We start from the raw sequence: 21580 nt of genomic DNA, 5'->3' as shown, positions 1-21580 counted from the left end.
TTGATATATATATATATAATATTCAAAAAATAGGCAGCACTCCGCAGTAAATGTGAAAATAGGGTACTTTTATTGCCCCCTGTAAAAGTACCCTATTTTCACATTTACTGCGGAGTGCTGCCTATTTTTTGAATATTATCAAGTTTGGAGCGTGGTCTGTTCCTGAGGATTTGCACCCACCATACACCGGTGCTGCTAGATATATTTGTTTATCTATATATATATATATATATATATATATATATATATATATATATATACATTAACTCATCAGGTTATTCACAGGCAATAATATCCACTGGTATATTGAAAATGTATTGTATATCGTTTTTGTACACATTTTATTATTTAACAAGTTGATTGATGTCAATTGAACGAATATATAATTCACCTGGGAGACACTGATCACAATTTTCACAGGCTGAAATGTACCATGTGACTTTTTGTATCTGCCTATTTAAAGATTATGTTTTTAGATATGTTAGGCTTGAAAAAGACCCTTCACTCACTATGGGTCGAAACGTTGCCTGTTTGCCGTAAGATGTTTTGACAATAAAACCGTTTTGAAGATCTGGAGACGTGTGCTGTTGTCCTACTGCTTTTCTTGGAATTCGCATTATGCCAGAGTGGGTTTGCCTGGCTTGACAGCGTGCACCGCACCATACTCAGGACTTGTGCTGCTTCAAATTTTCTACTTTGGCTTAATATCAAACCACAGAAGCGGGCGATTTGATCATGAATCCGAATCCGCCTAGTGCCATGGGTCCGATTCCCCAAGATACTACTATACCACCTTTACAAGGTATGTCAAACACTTTTGCGTATAGCAATGAAGACGCATTGAGAATTGTACAAGGTGCAACCTACAATTCAGCGTTCCTTAGTACACCATAAATGGATGCCCTGAAGAGGCAATATGAAAATGAAGCCAAAAGAAATTTTTTATTGGATTTACATTTATCCACATTATTGGAGTAATATAAGGCGCATAGGATCACTAGGGGGCTCAGATCACATCTACGCCCGAATCTCTTCCCAAACAACGAATATTTCTGCACGAAGTTCGAACATATATCTAACAAATATGCTTTTGATTTAATTCTTCTGAATGTAGAGTATTTACAGTCGGAAATTGTGCTGATTGAAAATAAATTGAAAAAAGTTGAAGCATTAATCGTTCAATCCTCCAATGAACAGACCTTCAGTTCTCTAAAGGAGAAAATCTCTACCAATTTGGATAGAGTGGAAATAGAGAAGACGAAAAGAGGTAAGTGGCATCGTGACCGGGAGGATTATCAGAATGGTAAAATCTATAACTGGCAAAATATTAACTCACATGGTCTTTCCCAGAGACGTAGGAAACCGGGGACTGGCAATTTTCTCTATACCACAGGTGACTCTGACTCTACAGATAAAGCTAACCATGCGCCTTTTTTAGACAAAGGTCCACGCGGGAATATGGACGGTCTAGGAGAGGGGGACGCAAGCACCAACGGCAACGCAAGAGGCCAGTTCCGCTCGAGATCGAGACCCCCGATGAGGAATCCTCCAAGAGCGAAAATCTAGTGGTAAATATATCTTCTATAGATCTCTCGAGTGACCAATTACGAGTATTACAAAAGGGACTTTCGTTTTGCCATGATACCAATGTCTATTGGTTTCAATTGGATTTGGACCTTAAAAGTTTTTTTAGACTTCTGAATCTTAAAGTACAGTTTTCTAAAGAGATAGATGATGTATGTGATAAGATTGATTCAAACTGTATTTTCCAGTCTAACAAATTAGGTCTTAGACCAATCAGTACATATATGCCCCCCTCTAGCCCAGTGATTGAGACATTTTCCAGGATTGTGTTAGATGAGATCAGGACACTGAAAGAGAGTACTATTCATGATACAAGGATTAATTTGAACCTGTCTAAAAAGGAAAGTTAGGCTCTGAAGGAACTTATGAGTAATAATGAGATTACCATAAAGCAGGCCTATAAGGGTGGGGCTAAAGTCTATATGAATAGTAATAAATATAAATTTGAGATATATAGACAAGTGGCAGGTACTGAAATATATCAACTGCTACCCAGGGACCCTAAATCTGACTACTCAGAGAGATTAAAGAGACTATTGATGTTGCAGTGGAACAGTACATTATTGACCAACAATTGAGTAATTTTTTGAGGGTAGAGGAGCCTATCACTCCATTGCTATATACACTCCCCAGAATTCATAAAAATCTATATGCCCCCCCCCTCCCCCAGGTAGACCAATTGTATCGGGGAGAGGTTCAATCTTTAATAACATTTGAATTTTTCTGGGATAAGGTTCTGAGAGATTTTGCCATTAAGGCATCATCATATATCAAAGACACGACTGACTTTCTGAGTAGATTACAGAACATTGATTCTGAAACAACCTCACAATAGAGGTTTATTATTGCTTGTATCATTTGATATTGTGTCATTATACACTAGCATTGAAGATGATAGAGGTCTAAGGGCAGTATAAAATTGTCTCACCAGCGCCGGATGTGACCCAGGGTGTAGACGCTTCATCCTCCAGCTGTTTGAGTTGGTACTAGGGAGGAATTATTTGCTCTTTGGTGACCAATTCTAGTTACAGCTTAGAGGGACTGCGATGGGGTCCAATGTGGCCCCAACGTATGCCTACATCTTCATGTCCATCTTTGAGGAGGAGCATATCTACACCTCTATGCATATGGTTCAAATCTGCTGCTGGTGGAGATTTATTGATGACATTTTTGTCATCTGGGAGGGAGAAAGATTGTGTCTAGACCTGTTCCTTTTAGAGTTGAACAGCCCTATCCCGGCTCTGCAGTTCACGATGGTTTGTTCTTACCATGAGTTGCAGTTCGTGGATACCTGGTACAATGGAAAGATGGATTATTTTCAACGGATTTATTCATGAAGTCCACAGATAGAAACAATCTAATTCTATACAGCAGCAATCATCCCAGACACATGATAGAATCTCTACCATGGAGTCAACTATTACGAGTTGATAGAATTGTGTCGGATACAACACAGAAACAGGTTAGGTTGACACAGATGTGCAATAAATTTAAGAAGAGGGGATATCCTAGGAATTTTGAGCAGAAACACAGGGATAGACTAGAAACTGATCCTTTGGAACCAAAAAACAAGAATAAACAGATGGAACGAATACCATTTATATCAACCTTTGGCAACTTGAGTGGTCGCATAAGTAATATTTTGCGAAAGAATTGGCCAATAGTGTCGAAGGGACACAATGAGATTGCCACATTGAATATACCACCCATTATGTCCTATCATAGGATTAGGAACATTAGAGACTCACTGGTTAAGTCAGACGTGGGTAGTAAAAAGAAAATTACACAAAATGTTGCTCTGCCCCCCTAAAAATGGAAACTTTCCGTGTTTGAATTGCTGTAATTGCAATAATATTCAAAAGGGTAATAAGTTCCAGCACCCCTACACTGGGAAGGTTTTCGATATTAGACACAGGTTTATGTGTAACTCGGATTTTGTTGTGTACATGATAACATGCCCTTACTCATTAATCTATATAGGAGAGACGACCATGCCTATTAAATTGAGAATTAATAAACATAAGAGTACAATTAGAAAGAAAATTATAGAGTTACCATTGCCGAGAAACTTAATTGAAAAAAATCATCAGCTAAATCAATTAAGGTACAGGACAATAGATTGTGTCCCAATACTCAGAAGGGGTGGGGACAGACAGAAGTTACTAAAAAGAAAGGAATTACGCTGGATTTTTTAGCTTGACACCTTGTACCCCAGGGATCTGAATTTAGAGTATAAGATAACACCTGGACTCTGAGGTTTCTCTGCTGTTTTTAATATTTTTATCTAAATTTTGCACATCATTTTGGTGATTTTCGATATACTTTCATTTTGTTTTTATTTTCTACAGTTGGAGATTGTTCTTCATGGAGGTTCGTTCACCACCCACCAGCAAACACACGACCAGGATAAAGACTGCATTTTTCCCATTTCTTCCCATCTTCTGACCGTTTTCGAAGATGCGACTGTTTCCATTATGTTTTTGCAATAATTGAAGAGAATATATGGGTTTGAAGTGAGGTATTATAAGAGCGATGAGCAGTTCTTTACAAGTCATTTGAATATTACGCTATGTATCTGTCTGATTATTTTTTCGGACATGTTACGAGCGTTCCCTTTAACTGTATTTTGATTACTTTTGTGATCTAGGTTATATAGGAGATTTAACATAATATATGACTTACGATATGAGCACAGACAAGGCTGTATATTAGTCCATACATATAGATCTGGGGTGGTGCTCTTTTTCCCATTGACCCTTTGGGCATTTGGAACATGTGATCTTTTAGCAAACCGAGCAATGCCCCAAATTGTGGCAATGGTCACAGTGACTGATATAATAAACCAGAAAGAGAAGAAAAGTCACGACCAAGTATTTGCAAAATTACAAACAATCTTTATTTCAGTCAAAAATACACAGAAAACACATTACAACTATACACAGTAAAAAGAATGAACCCTCATAAAGAGATGGAATACGAACATAAAAGCAGCCTGGTCCCCCAGATGTTAAAATGGTCAAAAGATCCCACAAAGAGCATAAATCAATATTATTAGGCAGGTGCTAAGCATAGTACATTTGCACAGATAGATACCTAAAAAAATATATACATGCAAAGTGCAGTCATAGGCAAACTAATGAGCAGTATACCTACACCTACGTAGTGGAAAATGAGCAGGAGATCAAGACCGGGAGGGGAGACCGCTGCCAGACCCGACGCGCTTCGTCAGGGGTGATGTCCAAATGCCCCACATAGCCCTAGATATACTCTCCTCTCGAGTGGTTGAAAATGAAGCAGCAGCTGTTTTCCATCAGGCGATAAGGTGTTCGGCGACAGTCACTAATGACAGCTGCCGATACACCCCACCCACCCACGATAGCGTCCTATCGTATAAACGCATAGTTACAATCACCTCCTCTCGTGTATGCCCCCAGCAGTGCAGACCCGGCGGGCGGGGAGAAAGAAATCCCCGCCCGACACGGCACCCCAGCCCGAGGCAAAGGCAGGGAGTAGAGCCGAAAATGAGATGATGCATCAGTACTTAAAAGTGGTAATTGGCCAGACCTGGTCAAAGGTCAAAATGTCTCCCACACAGCGTAAAAAGAGGGCACCATACTCAGCCCGACAAATGCCGTTTAAACACAGCAGCAGAACACAAGCGTCCTGTTGCTAGGTAAACCTCCAGCACACGATCCATAGTGCTGGAGAGCCCACTGCAGCAGTAAAAGCAGAAGTCGCTGTCCAACGTGCTGAAGTATTCAGCACAGCCGTCCCATAGAGATAACCCAGTATTCAGTGCTGTCGCTGTCGAGAGTGCTGAAGCTGGCTATAGGAGTCCTAAAGCCACTCAGAGACTGAAACAAAGTGCCGAAATAGTGCAAAGGTGCTGTGAAAGTGAAAGTTAATCAAAGTAACCAAAAATAAAGAATGAATAAAAAGAAATATGAATAATATAATAGACTAAGTGAAAGTGAAGAGAAACATGCAAAGTGGGAAACTAAAGTAAAAGATAATAAATAAAATAAAAATAAATATAAAAGAATATAAACAAAAAAGAAAAGAAAAAAATAAAGAACATTTAAAGTGAATAGGAAGTTTTTAAAGAAGAATTGAATACATTTTATTTTAATGAAAATAAAACCAATAATACCATTATTAACCCCTTAACGCACCATGACGTAACTGTACGTCATGGTGAGCAGTAAGTTCGCGCACCTTGACGTACAGTTACGGCAGTGCTTTGACAGTTAACCGCCGCGCGGCGCTACACCGCAGCGGCGGTTAACTGTGCAGGGTGTCAGCCCTGCTCTCCCCGTTGCCGATCAGCGGCCTGTCGCCGCTGATATCGGCAGTTAACCCCTTAATTGCGGCGCTCGATTTTGAACGCCACAATTAAGGTCTTTAGCGCCGATCGGCAGCCCCCATGTGAAATCACGGGGGCTGGCGATGGTACCCATGGCAACCGGACGCCAGACAATGGCTTCCGGGTTGCCATGTACAGAAGCCTATGAGGACCACCCCGAGGGTGGTCGTCGTAGGCTTCCTGTCAGTGTGACTGTCACGTCACAATGACAGTTGAAATGCATTACACTACGTGTGTAGTGTAATGTATTCCAGCAGCGATCAGAGCTGCAAGTCTAAGTGTCCCCTAGTGGGACAAGTGAAAAAAGTAAAAAAAAGAATAAAAATGTTTTAAAAAAAGTGTAAAAATAAAAGTTATAAGTGATATAAACAAGAACTGCTTTTTTTCCTATAATAAGTCTTTCATTATAGGAAAAAAAATGAACACGTAAAAAAAAAGTACACATATTTGGTATCACCGCGTTCGTAACGACCCCAACTATAAAACTATAATATTATTTTTCCCGCACAGTGAACCACGCAAAAAAACAAAACGAAAAACAATGCCAGAATCACTATTTTTTGGTCACCACCCCTCACAAAATATGTAATAAAAAGTGATCAAAAAGTCGCATGTACGCCAAAATAGTACCCATACAAACTACAACCCGTCCCGCAAAAAACAAGCCCTTACACAGCTTTTTTGACTGAAAAATAAAAAAGTTACGGCTCTCAGAATATGGTGACACAGAAAATACATTTATTTTCTAAATAAGTTATTTTATTGCTCAAACGCTGCAAAACATAAAAAACCCTATATACATATGGTATCGCCGTAATCGTACCGACCCGCAGAATAAAGTATAATAGTCATTTATAGCCCAGGGTAAACGCCGTCAAAAATAAATAAAAAACATTGTCAGAATTGATGGTTTTTGGTCACCTGGCTTGCCGAAAAATTGAATAAAAAGTGATCAACAAAATCGCATGTACCCCAAAATCGTACCAATGAAAATTACAGATTGTCCCGCAACAAATAAGCCCTCACACGGCTCCGGTGGTGAAAAAATAAAAAAAGTTCCGGCTCCCAGATTATGGCGATGCAAAATGTACAGAGTGTTCCAAAAGTGGATAAGATCGGGCACCATTTATCAGTGCGACACTGGCCACATATCTGTGGGTTATTATTTATTTACAACCATTATTATACCCTCTTATTATGCCCCTGATGTACTCTGCCCAGCCTACATGTGCCCCAACATTATAAACTGAAATACCAGCAAAACGCCAGAGCTACTACCAAGCAAAATATGCGCTCCAAAAGCCAAATGGCGTCCCTCCCTTCTGAGCCCTACAGCGTGCCCAAACAGCCGTTTATGTCCACCAATATGGCATCGTACCAAAAAATGGTACCAATAAAAACGACAGCTCGTCCCGCAAAAAATAAGCCCCCACACCGCTCTATTGACAGAAAAATAAAAAAGTAGTGGCTCTTGGAAAGCGGGGAGGAAAAACGAAAAAGCAAAACATGAATCAGTTCGTAAAGGGTTAATTACTTTCTAATGAAAAAACATTTATGACCACATGTGGGGTATTGCCGTACTCGGGAGAAATTGCTTTACAAACGTTGGGGTGCATTTTCTCGTTTATCCTTTGTGAAATTGAAAAAATGCAACATTTTAGTGGAAATAATGTTGATATTAATTTTCACGGCCTAATTCTAATAAATTCTGCAAAAGACGTGTGGGGCCTAAATGCTCACTATACCCCTAGATAGATTCCTTAAGTGGTGTAGTTTCCCAAATGGGGTTACTTTTGGGGGGCTTCCACTGTTTCGGTCTCTCAGGGGCTTTGCAAATTCGACATGACACCCAAAAACATTCCAGCTAAATTTGAGCTCCAAAAGCCAAATAGCGCTCCTTCCCTTCTAAGCCCCGGTGTGGGTCCAAACAGTAGTTTATTACCACATATGGGGTATTTACGTAATCAGGAGAAATTGTTTTACAAATGTTGGGGCGCTTTTTCTCCTTTATTCCTTGTAAAAATTAAAAATGGCTACCTTTTTTCAGAAAAAAAGTAGATTTTCATCTTCACATACTAATTCAAATAAATTTAGCAAAAAAACTGTGGGTTCAAAATGCTAACTATACCCATAGATAAATTCCTTGAGGGGTATAGTTTCCAAAATGGGGTCACTATTGGGGGGTTTCCACGGTTTTCTTCCCTCCAGTGCATTGCAAACGCGACACGGCACTGAAAACTATTCCAGCAAAATCAGAAATCCAAAATCCAAATGGTGCTCCTTCTCTTCTGAGGCCTGCTGTGGGTCCAAACAGCAATTTATTACCACATATGGGGTATTGCTATAATCGGAAGACATTGCTTTACATATGTTGGGGTGTTTTTTCTACTTTATTCCTTGTAAAAATTTAAAATTTCCTAATTTTTTCACAAAAAAAGTAGATTTTCACCTTCACATACTAATTCAAATAAATTTAGCAAAAAAACTGTGGGTTCAAAATGCTAACTATACCCATAGATAAATTCCTTGAGGGGTATAGTTTCCAAAATAGGGTCACTTTTGGGGTGTTTCCACTGTTTTGGCAGCACAAGGCCTCCTCACACCTGACATGGTACCTAAAATATATTCTAATAAAATAGAGGCCCAAAATCCACTAGGTGCTCCTTTGCTTCTGAGGCCTGTGTTTCAGTCCATGACCGCGCTAGGGCCACATGTGGGGTATTTCTAAAAACTGCAGAATCTGGGCAATAAATATTGAGTTGCATTTCTTGGGTAAAACCTTCTGTGGTACAGAAAAAATTTATTACAAATGAATTTTTGAAGAAAAAAAATGAAATTTGTAAATTTCACCTCTACTTTGCTTTAATTCCTGTGAAACGCCTAAAGGGCTAAAATACTTTGTGAATGCTGTTTTGAATACTTTGATGGGTGCAGTTTTCAAAATGGGGTGATTTATGGTGACTTTCTAATATATAAGGCCCTCAAAGCCATTTCAGAACTGAACTGGTCCCTGAAAAAATAGCCTTTTGAAATTTTCTTGAAAATATGAGAAATTGCTGCTAAAGTTCTAAGCGTTGTAACGTCCTAGAAAAATAAAAGAATGTTCAAAAAATGACGCAAACATAAAGTAGACATATGGGAAATATAAACTAGTATGTATTTTGTGTGGTATTACTATCTGTTTTACAAGTAAATACATAAAAATTTAGAAAAATGCTAATTTTTGCTAATTTTCTCTAAATCTTGGCGTTTCTTACAAATAAATATTGAATTTAATGACAAAATTTTTTCAGTATCATAAAGTACAACATGTCACGAGAAAACAATCCCAGAATCGCTTGGATAGGTAAAATCATTCTGGAGTTATTACCCCATAAACTGACACATGTCAGATTTGCAAAAATGGGGCTGGTCCTGAAGGCCAAAACAGGCTTAGACACTAAGGGGTTAATATACAAATATAAACATACGTACAAATAGAATATATACAATAGGTGAACGTAAGTTGCATGTGCAATACTGAAACCACTATGAACAGATGGCCAGAAGAAAAGTAGGTATATATAGCAAAGGTAATAACTACATATAATAATAATAATAAAATAATCTATATAAGGGGATATATCCTGAGTTGATAAATACCCAAGTGACAAGTGATAACAGTCCAATACCGATAGAATTATCGGTGAAGACCAAATAGGAACAAAGAGAGGTCAATCAATGACCAAGAAGATATATGATTAATGGACACAAAACAAAATGAGGTGATGTGATGGGTGTAGCAAGATGAATCTAATATAAATCAATATTAACATATACATAAGTTGATATGTACCAGGTATAGTGATGTGATGAAGAAAGCTATTAATGGTAGTATAGGTGAAAAAATATATAGGGGGAGGGGGGCAAGGGGCGGGAATAAAAAACACCAATAGGTGAATGGGAGAATTACTAAATAGTGAACAAAAACGTAATGGAAACGAATGATAAAAAAACAAATGATAAACCATAAAGGAAAATTTGACACATGTATGGCACAATGCAATTTATTATATCAATCTGTGCAAAGGTAAAAAAGAGGCCTGCTGAAAAGAGGTACAAATATACAGACCGTACCCGTTTGCATGTATGTCCCAATATAGGACTACAAAAAGCACTTAATAAGAAGTTAAACGAACAATTACAACTATAGCCAACAATAAATAGAATAATTGGTAGACCCGGGAGACTCAGCAAATCACTGGCCGCAGGAAAGGATGCAGAATGTCAATCCAAATTCGTAATGGGACCATCACGGGAACTTGAGCTGGATCAGTGAATCTATGTTGTGTAGTATAATATTAACCATGCTGCAAAGCAAAAGAATCTGTAAGAAGATGTTTATGATTGTTTATTTATTATATTTTATTTTTTACTTTTTACCCAGTCAAACTACAGCCATGATAGTGACTGCCGCCGAACACCTTATCGCCTGATTGGAAACAGCTGCTGCTTCATTTTCAACCACTCGAGAGGAGAGTATATCTAGGGCTATGTGGGGCATTTGGACATCACCCCTGACGAAGCACCTGCGAAACGCGCGTCGGGTCTGGCAGCGGTCTCCCCTCCCGGTCCTGATCTCCTGCTCATTTTCCACTACATAGGTGTAGGTATACTGCTCATTAGTTTGCCTATGACTGCACTTTGCATGTATATATTTTTTTAGGTATCTATCTGTGCAAATGTACTATGCTTAGCACCTGCCTAATAATATTGATTTATGCTCTTTGTGGGATCTTTTGACCATTTTAACATCTGGGGGACCAGGCTGCTTTTATGTTCGGATTCCATCTCTTTATGAGGGTTCATTCTTTTTACTGTGTATAGTTGTAATGTGTTTTCTGTGTATTTTTGACTGAAATAAAGATTGTTTGTAATTTTGCAAATAGTTGGTCGTGACTTTTCTTCTCTTTCTGTTTTTTTACATGTGATCTTTTGTTGCATAGTTATGGCGTCCCTACCAACACATTGGATTATGGTTGCGTAGTTACGGCGTCCCTGACAATAATATTGATTTATAATGTGGTTAACATACTTGAGCCACAAGTTGCGGGATCGATTAAAATGTGGATTTCATACATACCTGATTAGAAGACCTCGCCGATTTGTTCAGTTGAAAGTAGATGAGGCTTGATTCGCTGCGTTTACTGTGCATCGGCGATTCACGGATTGTGGAGCATACGCAATGGTATCCTACAATCGGTGCTGGGAGCTGTAGTGTGGTGAACTTCTCTCCTTCTTCTTTTCCGCTTGGTAGAATAATGATTGATGCACGTATGTCAACTGGTTTATTGAAAATGTATTGTATGTCGTTTTTGTACACATTTTATTATTATGTAACAAGTTGATTGATGTCCATTGAACTAATGTATAATTGACCTGGGAGACACTGATCACGATTTTCACAGGCTGAAATGTACCATGTGACTTTTTGTATCTACCTATTTGAGGCTGGGTTCACACGAGCGTGTGCTATTTGCGCACGCAAAAAACGTGGCATTTTGCCTGCGCAAAAGGCACTTAACAGCTCCGTGTGGCCACAGCATATGATGCACGGCTGCGTGCTTTTCGCGTAGCCGCCATCATTATGACACTCACGTTTGGATGTTTGTAAACAGAAAAGCACGTGGTGCTTTTCTGTTTTCATTCATCCTTTTCACAGCTGTTGCGCGAATCACGCTGGTCGCACGGAAGTGCTTCCGTGTGGCATGCGTGGTTTTCACGCACCCATTGACTTCAGTGGGTGCGTGATCCGCGAAAAACGCCCAAAGAACGGACATGTCGTGATTTTTTTTCAGCGGACTCGCGCTGAGTAAAAATCACGCACATGTCTGCACGGCCCCATAGACTAATATAAGTCTGTGCGACGCGCGTGAAAATCCCGTGCGTTGCACGGACGTATATCCCGTTCGTCTGAATAAGCCCTAAAGATGATGTTTTTATATAGGATGTTAGGCTTGAAAAAGACCCTTCACTCACTCTGGGTCGAAACGTTGCCTGTTTGCCGTAAGATGTTTTGACAATAAAACCGTTTTGAAGATCTGGGGACGTGTGCTGTTGTGCTACTACTTTTCTTGGAATACTCCTGTATATAGTCCCTCAAGCATTTTTCCCACAATGAATGTTAAAGGGGTTATCTGGGGACCAAAAATTGCATTGCAATAATATATTTATGTGAGACTAAGTAACTTACTAATATACTTTAATTAAAAGTTATGTTCTAAATGGTGCAATTCAAACCTCATGAATTATTCAGTAAGTGCTGGAGCTTTTATGATAGTGATGACGCTCCGACACAGTCACACGTGACTGAGCTCTTGCTTCATGTGCTGTACATGAACATGACCGCAAGGGGCTGTCACATTGCCTATTGCTTGAGTGCCGAGCAGAGCATCAGCTAACGCTTTCCAGCACTGCTCCCGACGTCCATATTTTGTCAATTCAGGGGTCTCCTATCACTGGAGTCCCCGAGTAGAGCATCAGCTGATGATCTGCCTGGGGACTTCACAACTTCTGCCCATGTCATTATCACTGTCTATATATGGACAGTGACGTGGGCAGAAGTCCTGGAGTGCCCGAGCAAAGCATCAGCTGATGCTTTTCTCCCGGACTCCAGTACTACCCTGCCGACGTCATTGTCCATATATAGACAGTTACAAAGATGTGGACTCTCCAAGCAGAGCATCAGCTGATGCTCTGCTCCGGGACTCCATTACTGCTCTGCCGAAGTCATTGTCCATATATGGACAGTGACGTGGGCAGAAGTGGTGGAGTCCCTAGGCACAGCATCAGCTGATGCCTTGCTCGAGGACTCCAGGACTTCTGCCCACGTCACTGTCCATATATGGACAGTGACGTTGGCAACAGTACTGGAGTCCCAGAGCAGAGCATCAGCTGATGCTCTGCTCGGGCACTCCAGTACTACTGCCGACGTCATTGTCTATATATGGACAGTGATCATGACGTGGGCAGAAGTTCTGGAGTCCCCAGGCAGAGCATCAACTCCAGTGATAGGAAAGCCCTGAATTGACCAAATATGGACGTTAGGAGCAGTGTTGGAGTCCCGAGCAAAGAGCTAGCTGATGCTCTGCTCTGGACTCAAGCAATAGGCAATGTGACAGCCCCTTGCAGTCATGTTCACATACAGCACCTGAAGCAAGAGCTCAGTCACGTGGGGTCGTGTAGGAGCATCCTCATTATTATAAAAGCTCCAGCACTTACTGAATAATTCATGAGGTTTGAACAGCACCATTTAGAACAGAATTTTTAATTAAAGTATATAAGGGCCTGTTCACATCACCGTTCATTTACGTTCCGGGGTTCCATAGGAGGGTTCCGTCGGGTGAACCCCGCAGCGAAAAGTGAAACTGACAGCAAAGCTTCCGTTTCAGTCACCATTGATGTCAATGGTGACGGAAACATCGCTAATGCTTTCCGTTCGTCACCATTCCGTCTGGTTTCCGGTTTTCCGACGGAATCAATAGCGTAGTCAACTGCGTTATTGATTCCGTCAGAAAACCAGAAACCAGATGGAATGGTGATGAACGGAAAGCATTAGCGATGTTTCCGTCACCATTGAGATCAATGGTGACTGAAACGGAAGCTGTGCTGTCACTTTCACTTTCCGTTGCGGGGTTCACCCGACGGAACCCTCCGACGGAACCCCGGAACGGAAATGAACGGTGATGTGAACAGGCCCTAAGGGTGCGTTCACATATCAGTTGTATCAGCATCAGTTTTTTTTGTCTCTCAAGTGATGGCAACTGATACATTTTTGCATCAGTTGTAATCAGGCTTTGTCATGATTTTTACTACAAAACCATCAGTTGTCGTTAGTTGTCATCAGTTTTTACCATCCGTTTTTTTTTTTGTTGTTTTTTTTTTAAACTCGTTTTATTAAAGAGTAACAAAGTCTTACATCACAAAACAAAACATATCAGCATGACAATATCAGGCAGGTAAGGACATCAGATTTACATTTCGGAATTCACAGTCCGCATTACACCATACATGAAACAGAGGTAATGCAGCATTTGTAACGTTACATTGTTAATATACACATCATGTTATACAGGAAACAACATATCATCACAAGGGTATCACTGTGTTGACAGCAGGGAGTCACGTAAATCAACATATCTATGTGGTGTGTATTGTGTAAGTGGTGAGTCGCACCAAGGACCCCATACCTTTTATAAACTTCTTCACACAATCCCTATGTCGGTATACCAATTTAGCATAGGCGAGCATGGAATTGACTAAGGCTTTCCACAGGGACATAGTAGGGGGCTTAGGGCCCATCCATCGAAGGGCAATTGATTTGCGGGCCATAAACAACACCTCCCTCAAGAATGTTCTAGTGTGGCTTGACCATATTTCCTCAGAAGTGAGTCCAAACAGACACAATTCAGGCGAAAGTGGAAGTGGAAATTGTAAAATCCCATTAAGTAAATCTATAACCTCCTTCCAAAATGACTGAATCCATGGACACATCCATATCATGTGCCAGAAATCAGTGTCCAGGGCTCCACATCTATGGCATTCAGTAGTAGGGCATCTACCCATCTTATGGAGTCTAACCGGAGTTAAATAACTCTGATGTATTATGTACAACTGCTACCATCCGTTTTTAACATCAGTTTTTATCACAATAGTCCACCAAATGGTAGTCTAGGCTCTGAAAATGTGCCCCTGTATATAGTGCCACACACCCCCTGTAGATAATTCCGCAGTGCCCTCTGTAGATAGTGCCACACCACCCCCTGTAGCTAATACCACAGTGCCCTCTGCATATAGTGCCACACAACCCCTGCAGATAATGCTGCAGGGCCCTCTTTAGATAGTGCCACACCACCCCTGTGTATAGTGCCACACAACCCCTGTATATAGTGCAACACATGTCCCTGTGGATAATGCCGCAGTGCCCTCTGTATATAATGCCACATTACCCCCTGTAGATAATGTCACACAGCCTCCCTGTAGATAGCGCCACACAGCGTAGATGGCGCCAGACACACCCTGTAGATGTCGTAGTGCCCTCTGTAAATAATGACACAGTACCCCCTGTGTATAATTCCACAGTACTCCCTGTAGATAGTCACACAGCCCCCTGTCGATAGCTCCACACAGCACCCCCCTGTAGATAGCGCCACCCCCACTGTATATAGTGCTACCCCTCTTCCCCTGTAGATAGCGCCACTGAAGGTCCCTCTAGCAGAGGAATCACCGGTCAGAGCATTGCGGACGCTGTGGCCGAGGATTCCCTCTCGGAGGACCCCCTGATTTAAAGTAGCACTGTGCTTGTGGAATTATCGGCGAACGGAGGAGCTCCCTCTGCTCCTCCGCTCTGAACTCATTCTGAAGCAGGGACCTGATGGTTCCCTGCTTCAGTATTAAGTTCAACTGTGTCTGTGTCCTGAAGAGGCAAACACAGTTGACAGCGTGACATAACCCCGGCCACAAGGAGCAGCGGGACACCGCCCAGAATCCGGGACTATCCCGCTGAATCCAGGACGGGTGGGAGGGTAGTCGTCAGGGTCTCCGTCTGAAGCTGAATCCCCGACAATGCTATGACCAGGGATTCTGCTCCAAGCTCACATCCACCTTCCTGCCGGGTGCTACCGCTTCCACCTTCTGGCAGGGGCGTTCATCCGGCCACAATTAAAATAGTTAGGATACGGCACCGGACCTCCCTGGGAGCCGGAACCAAAAACGCTACAGGTAACGGTTTTGGATCCAGCTCCCAGGGAGATCTGGTGCCATAAAGCGCCACAACTGATGTCCCCTGTGCCAGAACAGATCCCATAGAAAGCTATGGGATCCGTACTAGCATCAGTTTGCCTTTGGCTTTTCTTTAACAGGCCGGAGGTAAACTGAAGCAGACATATGTGAACGGCAACTAAGTAAATTAATTCGTTTCACATAAATATATTATTGCAATGCAATTATTGGTCTGCGGATAACCATTTAAGCTTACTGGTCTATAATTACTTTGCAAAGTCCAAAAACACTATATCCACAGCGGCCACTCTGTCTAGGCTTCTACTCACCTCTTCATAAAAATAAATCAGTTTGGTCTGACAACTTCTGTCCTTAGTAAAACCGTGCTGGCTGCCACTTGTAATACAATTTTTTTTTTTCACATACTCTTTTATATAGTCCCTCAATAACCCCTCAAAGATTTTTCCCACGATTGATATTAAGCTTACTGGTCTATAATTACCCGGGGAAGACCTAGAGCCCTTTTTGAAAATAGGCACCACTTTTGCCCTGCGCCAGACCCTTGGCACTATACCAGTCACTAGAGAATCTCTGAATATTATGAAGAGGGGGACAGAAATAACTGAACTTTAAGAACTCTAGGTTGCAACCCATCTGGTCCCAGGGCCTTGTGCACATTTATTTTATTTAACTTCGCTTGGACCATATCTACATTCAGCCAATTAACTATATTCATTGATGTATTAACAGCACTGGCATCGGCTACATCAGCTGCTCTTCTATTGTATATACAGAGCTAAAGAACCTATTTAGTAACTCTGCCTTCTCTTGATCCCCTGTGACCAACTCCCCATTACCACTATCTAGGGCTTTTTTGCATTTATATACTTGAATAATTTTTGGGGATTTGTTTTGATATCCTTGGCCACCTGCCTTTCATTTTGTATTTTTGTATTTTTGCTGATTTTATTACTTTTTTGCAGATTTTATTAAGCTCTTTGTAATTTACAAAGTATACAGCTGTACCCTCAGATTTGTATTTTTGAAATTCCCTTTTTTTGTCATATAGTGCTGTATTTGTATGGTGCTGTATATATGTATTGAGCTTTGTTCTGGTGCTCTATATAGGTACTGAGTTTCGTTATGGTGCTGTATATATGTATTGAGCTTCGTTCTGGTGTTGTTTATATGTACTGAGCTTTGTTCTGGTGTTGTATTTATGCACTGATCTTTGTTCTGGTCCTGTATATATGGAATGAGCTTTGTTCTGGTGCTGTATATATGTAATGAGCTTGGTTCTGGTACTGTATATATGTATTGAGTATCACTCCAAGCATGCTGGCCTGCTCCAGCCGCTGCCTGTGCCCAATGCTCCCTGGCAGCATATAGCAATGTACTTTGCCACAGACCTGCCTCCCTCTGCTGGATGCAGTGCGGTCTGGGTCGTGGTGGACCGATTCTCGAAGATGGCTTATTTCGTTCCGCTGACCGATCTACCTTCTACTTCTCGACTGGCCGAACGCTTCATTCAACACATCTCTTCCACCTGCATGGCTTACCTCTGCATATCGTGTTGGATGTTCACCTCGAAATTTTGGAGAGCCCTCTGCAAACTCCTTGATGTAAAGTTGGACTTTAACTCAGCCTACCATCCCCAGTCCAATGGTCAAGTCGAGAGGATCAACCAAATCATGGAGAACGATCTACGACACTTCATCTCTAGGCAGCATGATGACTGGGTGCAGCTTCTTCCTTAGGCCGAGTTCTGCTATAACAATTACACAAGTGAGTCCACTGCAGCTTCACTGTTCTTTATTGTCTACGGCCAAGATCCACGAAATCTTCTCCATGTGTCCGCTTCGTCCCAGGTGCCTGCAGCTGACTCTGCATTCAGGGACTTTCTACAGATCTGGCAGCAAAGCCGATCCCCTATTCTGCTGGCGGTCAACCGCATTAAGCGAAAGGCAGACACAAGGAAAAGAGAGCCTCCCCAGTTTCTTCCGGGTACCAAGGTCTGGCTGTCCTCAAGGAATATCTGGCTGAGGGTGCCGTCGTGCAAATTCACTCCCAGGTTCCTCTAACCCTTTGATATCTTCCAGCGGATCAACCCGGTATCTTATAAGCTTCGGCTGCCCGCTACCTTCAGAATCCCCAACTTCTTTCATGTGTCTCTTCTGAAGCCTGTGGTCCTGAACCGCTACTCTAAGACTCTTAGCCCTGCAGTTGCCCCCAGCGGTTCTGCCGATGCATTCGATATCTAGGAGATCTTGGACTTTAAGAGGAAAAGCTTTTTACTTGGTGGTTTGGAAGGGGTTTGGTTCCGAAGAGCGGTCCTGGGAGCCAGAGGAGAATGTCAAGGCTCCTTCCCTCATTAAGAAGTTTCTATCTCGTTCTGGCCGCAAGAAGAGGGGGCGTAAGAGGGGGGGGATACTGTAACGACCACAGACTCCTATCATCCTGCAGACGTCTTCCTCCCCAGAGATGCCAGCACATGCGGCCGTCCTGTCCTGCAGTGACCACTAGGGTGCGCGCTCGAGCTCATTCATGGCCTTAATGGGCCAGAGCACACACGTTTTAGATTGACTGATTGCTACCATGATTACCCTGGACTATAAGAAGGGCCCTGCCCCTTCATTGCCTGAGCTTTATGTTACCCGTGTTAGTCTTCGCAAACGGTCCCTTAGTGTTTTCCAGTTCTGTTTTCCCGTTCCTGCTACCTGTATCCCGTGCTACCTTATTCCTGTACCATAGAGAGTTGGAGTCATGTTGTGTCGTATACTACGCCTGCTGTATTTCACCATGCCTGGTGTCTGCTTGCTGCCAAGGTCCCATCCGAGCCTGTCATCGCTACTGTCTGTATTGCCACAGGTCCCCTTATTCGAACTATTGACTTTGCCTTGGTATCCTGTTTGGCCAGCTGCTATCCCGCTACTGAGGTACGGCCCAGTGGGTCCACACACCCATCGTGACACTAAACTTGGTTCTGGTGCTGTATATATGTACTGTGCTAGGTTCTGGTGTTGTATTTATGTATTGAGCTTGGTTCTGGTGTTGCATATATGTACTGCTCTTGGTTCTAGTGCTGTATATATGTACTGAGATTGGCAATGGTGTTGTATATATGTACTGAGCTTTGCTCTGGTGCTGTATATATGTACTGAACTTTGTTCTGGTGCTGTGTATATATATATACTGAGCTTGGTTCTGGCGCTATATTTATGTACTGAACTTGGTTCTGGTGTTGTATTTATGTACTGAGCTTGGTTCTGGGCTTGGGCTGCCTTAGGAGTCTCATTAGCTGCCAGCTGTGAAGGCTCCTTTAAAGGGAATGTGTCGCAAATTAAAACAATTTTTTTAAGTAAGTCACTTCTTTTTATTAGATTTTTAACGTTTTTTGCTGTATTTTTTTTTTCTTTCACATGGTGGGAAGTATTACAAATTAAATAATAATTTGACATGTTTTCCTATGTTGGCCACCAGATGGAGCATTTCCCAGAATTACAGCAAGGTGAATAAGGGAAAGCACCCTGACTCACAGCTGCTGTAAATGTGGGAAGGAATCTCACCCTCTCCCTATTTTTGGCTACAAGCCAGGAAAAGGTGTCTTCAAATTGCTAAGCATTGTTCGGCTCCCATTTTGGGAGTGCTTGTACAATGCAGCAGGTAGAAGCTATAGGACACATCAAAAGGCTAAGAATGATGAAAGTGAAGAGGAAGACCCTGTGGTGAATAACTTTTCAATTGACAGGTTCGCATGACGTGTATTTGACGTGTTTTTTTGGCGCATTTGACGTGACAAAAACCACATCAAAAACGCTTTATTACGCTTTTCATTTAAATAATTGGTAAGGCGCGCTGTTAGTACATACAATGCGCTTTTTTACACACGTGTTTTTAAAAAACACGTTGTGTAAATAAAGAGGTGTCGAGCCAATTCCTTTTCACGTAAAACATGCCAAATGTTCCCATTGTGAAAGGGAGTTCTAATTATGCGCCAAAAAACTACGATCCAGTACCCGAACATCTGTAGGGAGGGACGAGCACTGGGGCGGCCACAGGCTTGTATTATGAGGCTGGGAAGAGACAAAAAACATGACCCTTCCCACTCTGGTAATGCTAGGTTGCTGCTGCTGTGTTGTTTCTGGCTGATTATGAAAATGGGGGGATCCCACGTAATTTTTTTAAATTATTTTTTTTAAACCGACGTGGGGTCCCCCCATTTTCATAACCAGCCAGATACAACACAGCAGCAGCCTAGCATTACAATGGTGCTATATGTTTTGTTAGAGGCTGGACGGCTTAGGATTTATTTTGAACTGTTGTGTAAAACCACCTTTCATGTATGAAGACAATAAAGCAGTTTTAAACCAAATCCACTGTGTTGGAGTGAAAAACCATTTTGACCCTGGAGATGGCGATCCCGTGAGCTAACTTACCCCAAGTTGTCACATATGGTGGAGAATTGCTTTGGGCACAAAAATGGCACCTGGAATTTAGGATACTGATGTTTGAAATTGACTGTCTCTGGGAAGAGAGGCTGTTTATGCTGAGTTGTGATAGTTCAGAGACCGAGATGCAAGCGGGTTCTTTCAGCCTGGCGGAGCTGATGAAACAGTTGGTGCTGGCACATGTGCAACAGCAAGAGACTAACCAACTCCTTGTTAGGGTATGTTCACACGGCCTATTTACGGACGTAAATCGGGCGTTTTTGCCCCGAATTACGTCTGAAAATAGCGCCTCAATAGCGCTGACAAACATCTGCCCATTGAAAGCAATGGGCAGACGTTTGTCTGTTCACACGAGGCGTATATTTACGCGCCGCTGTCAAATGACGGCGCGTAAATAGACGCCCGCGTAGAAGAAGTGACCTGTCACTTCTTTGGCCGTAATTGGAGCCGCTATTCATTGACTCCAATGAATAGCAGCGCTAATTACGGCCGTAATTGACGCGGCGTTCAAGCGCCTGCACATGCCGGTACGGCTGAAATTACGGGGATGTTTTCAGGCTGAAACATCCCCGTAATTTCAGCCGTTACGGACCCCCGCCGTGTGAACATACCCTTAAGCAAATTACGGTCTTGACAGAAACAGTCAGAGCTAAAGAAAGGGTAAGGGTATGTTCACACGCTTAACAAAAAACGTCTGAAAATACAGAGCTGATTTCAGAGAAAACAGCCTCTGATTTTCAGGCGTTTTTGAAGCTGAAAATGAAATTTGGAGCTTCTTTTGAGGCTTCTTTTCAGACTTTTTTGAGGCGTTTTTTGAGGTGTTTTTCATAGCGTTCAATGGAAAATCGCTCCAAAAAACGCCTCAAGAAGTGACCTGCTACTTCTTTTTACGAACCGTCTTTTTACGCTCCGTTTTTTGACAGCGACTTGTAAAATAAAGGCTCGTGGGAACAGAACATCGTAATTCCCATTAAAAGCAATGGGCAGATGTTTGTAGGCATATTAGGGGCGTTTTTTCAGGCGTAATTTGAGGCGTAAAACGCCTGAATTACGTCCGTAAATAGGGCGTGTGAACATACCCTAAGGGTATGTGCGCACGATATCGACAATTACGGCTGAAATTACGGAGCTGTTTTCAGGAGAAAACAGCTCCTGCATTTCAGACGTAATTGCTCGTTCTCGCGTTTTGCAAGGCGTCCATTACGGACGTAATTTGGAGCTGTTCTTCATTGAAGTCAATGAAAAACGGCTCAATTACGTCCGAAGAAGTGTCCTGCACTTCTTTGACAGCGCTGTTATTTTACGTGCCGTCTTTTGACAGCGATGCGTAAAATTAAAGGTCATCGGCACAGTAAGTCGGCAAATCCATTGAAATGAATGGGCAGATGTTTGCCGACGTATTTGAGCCGTGTTTTCAGGCGTAATT

General features: G+C 42.0%; 1 protein-coding gene across 1 annotated transcript in view; it reads left to right on the top strand.

Moving 5' to 3' along the window:
- Positions 1–21580, top strand: part of LOC142656454 (uncharacterized) — a 239633-nt gene that overhangs the window by 30735 nt on the left and 187318 nt on the right. The window lies entirely within an intron of this gene.

This window comes from Rhinoderma darwinii, chromosome 1 (genome assembly GCF_050947455.1).
Source record: "Rhinoderma darwinii isolate aRhiDar2 chromosome 1, aRhiDar2.hap1, whole genome shotgun sequence".
Lineage (NCBI taxonomy): Eukaryota > Metazoa > Chordata > Amphibia > Anura > Rhinodermatidae > Rhinoderma > Rhinoderma darwinii.
This window is presented reverse-complemented; position numbering and strand designations above follow the sequence as displayed.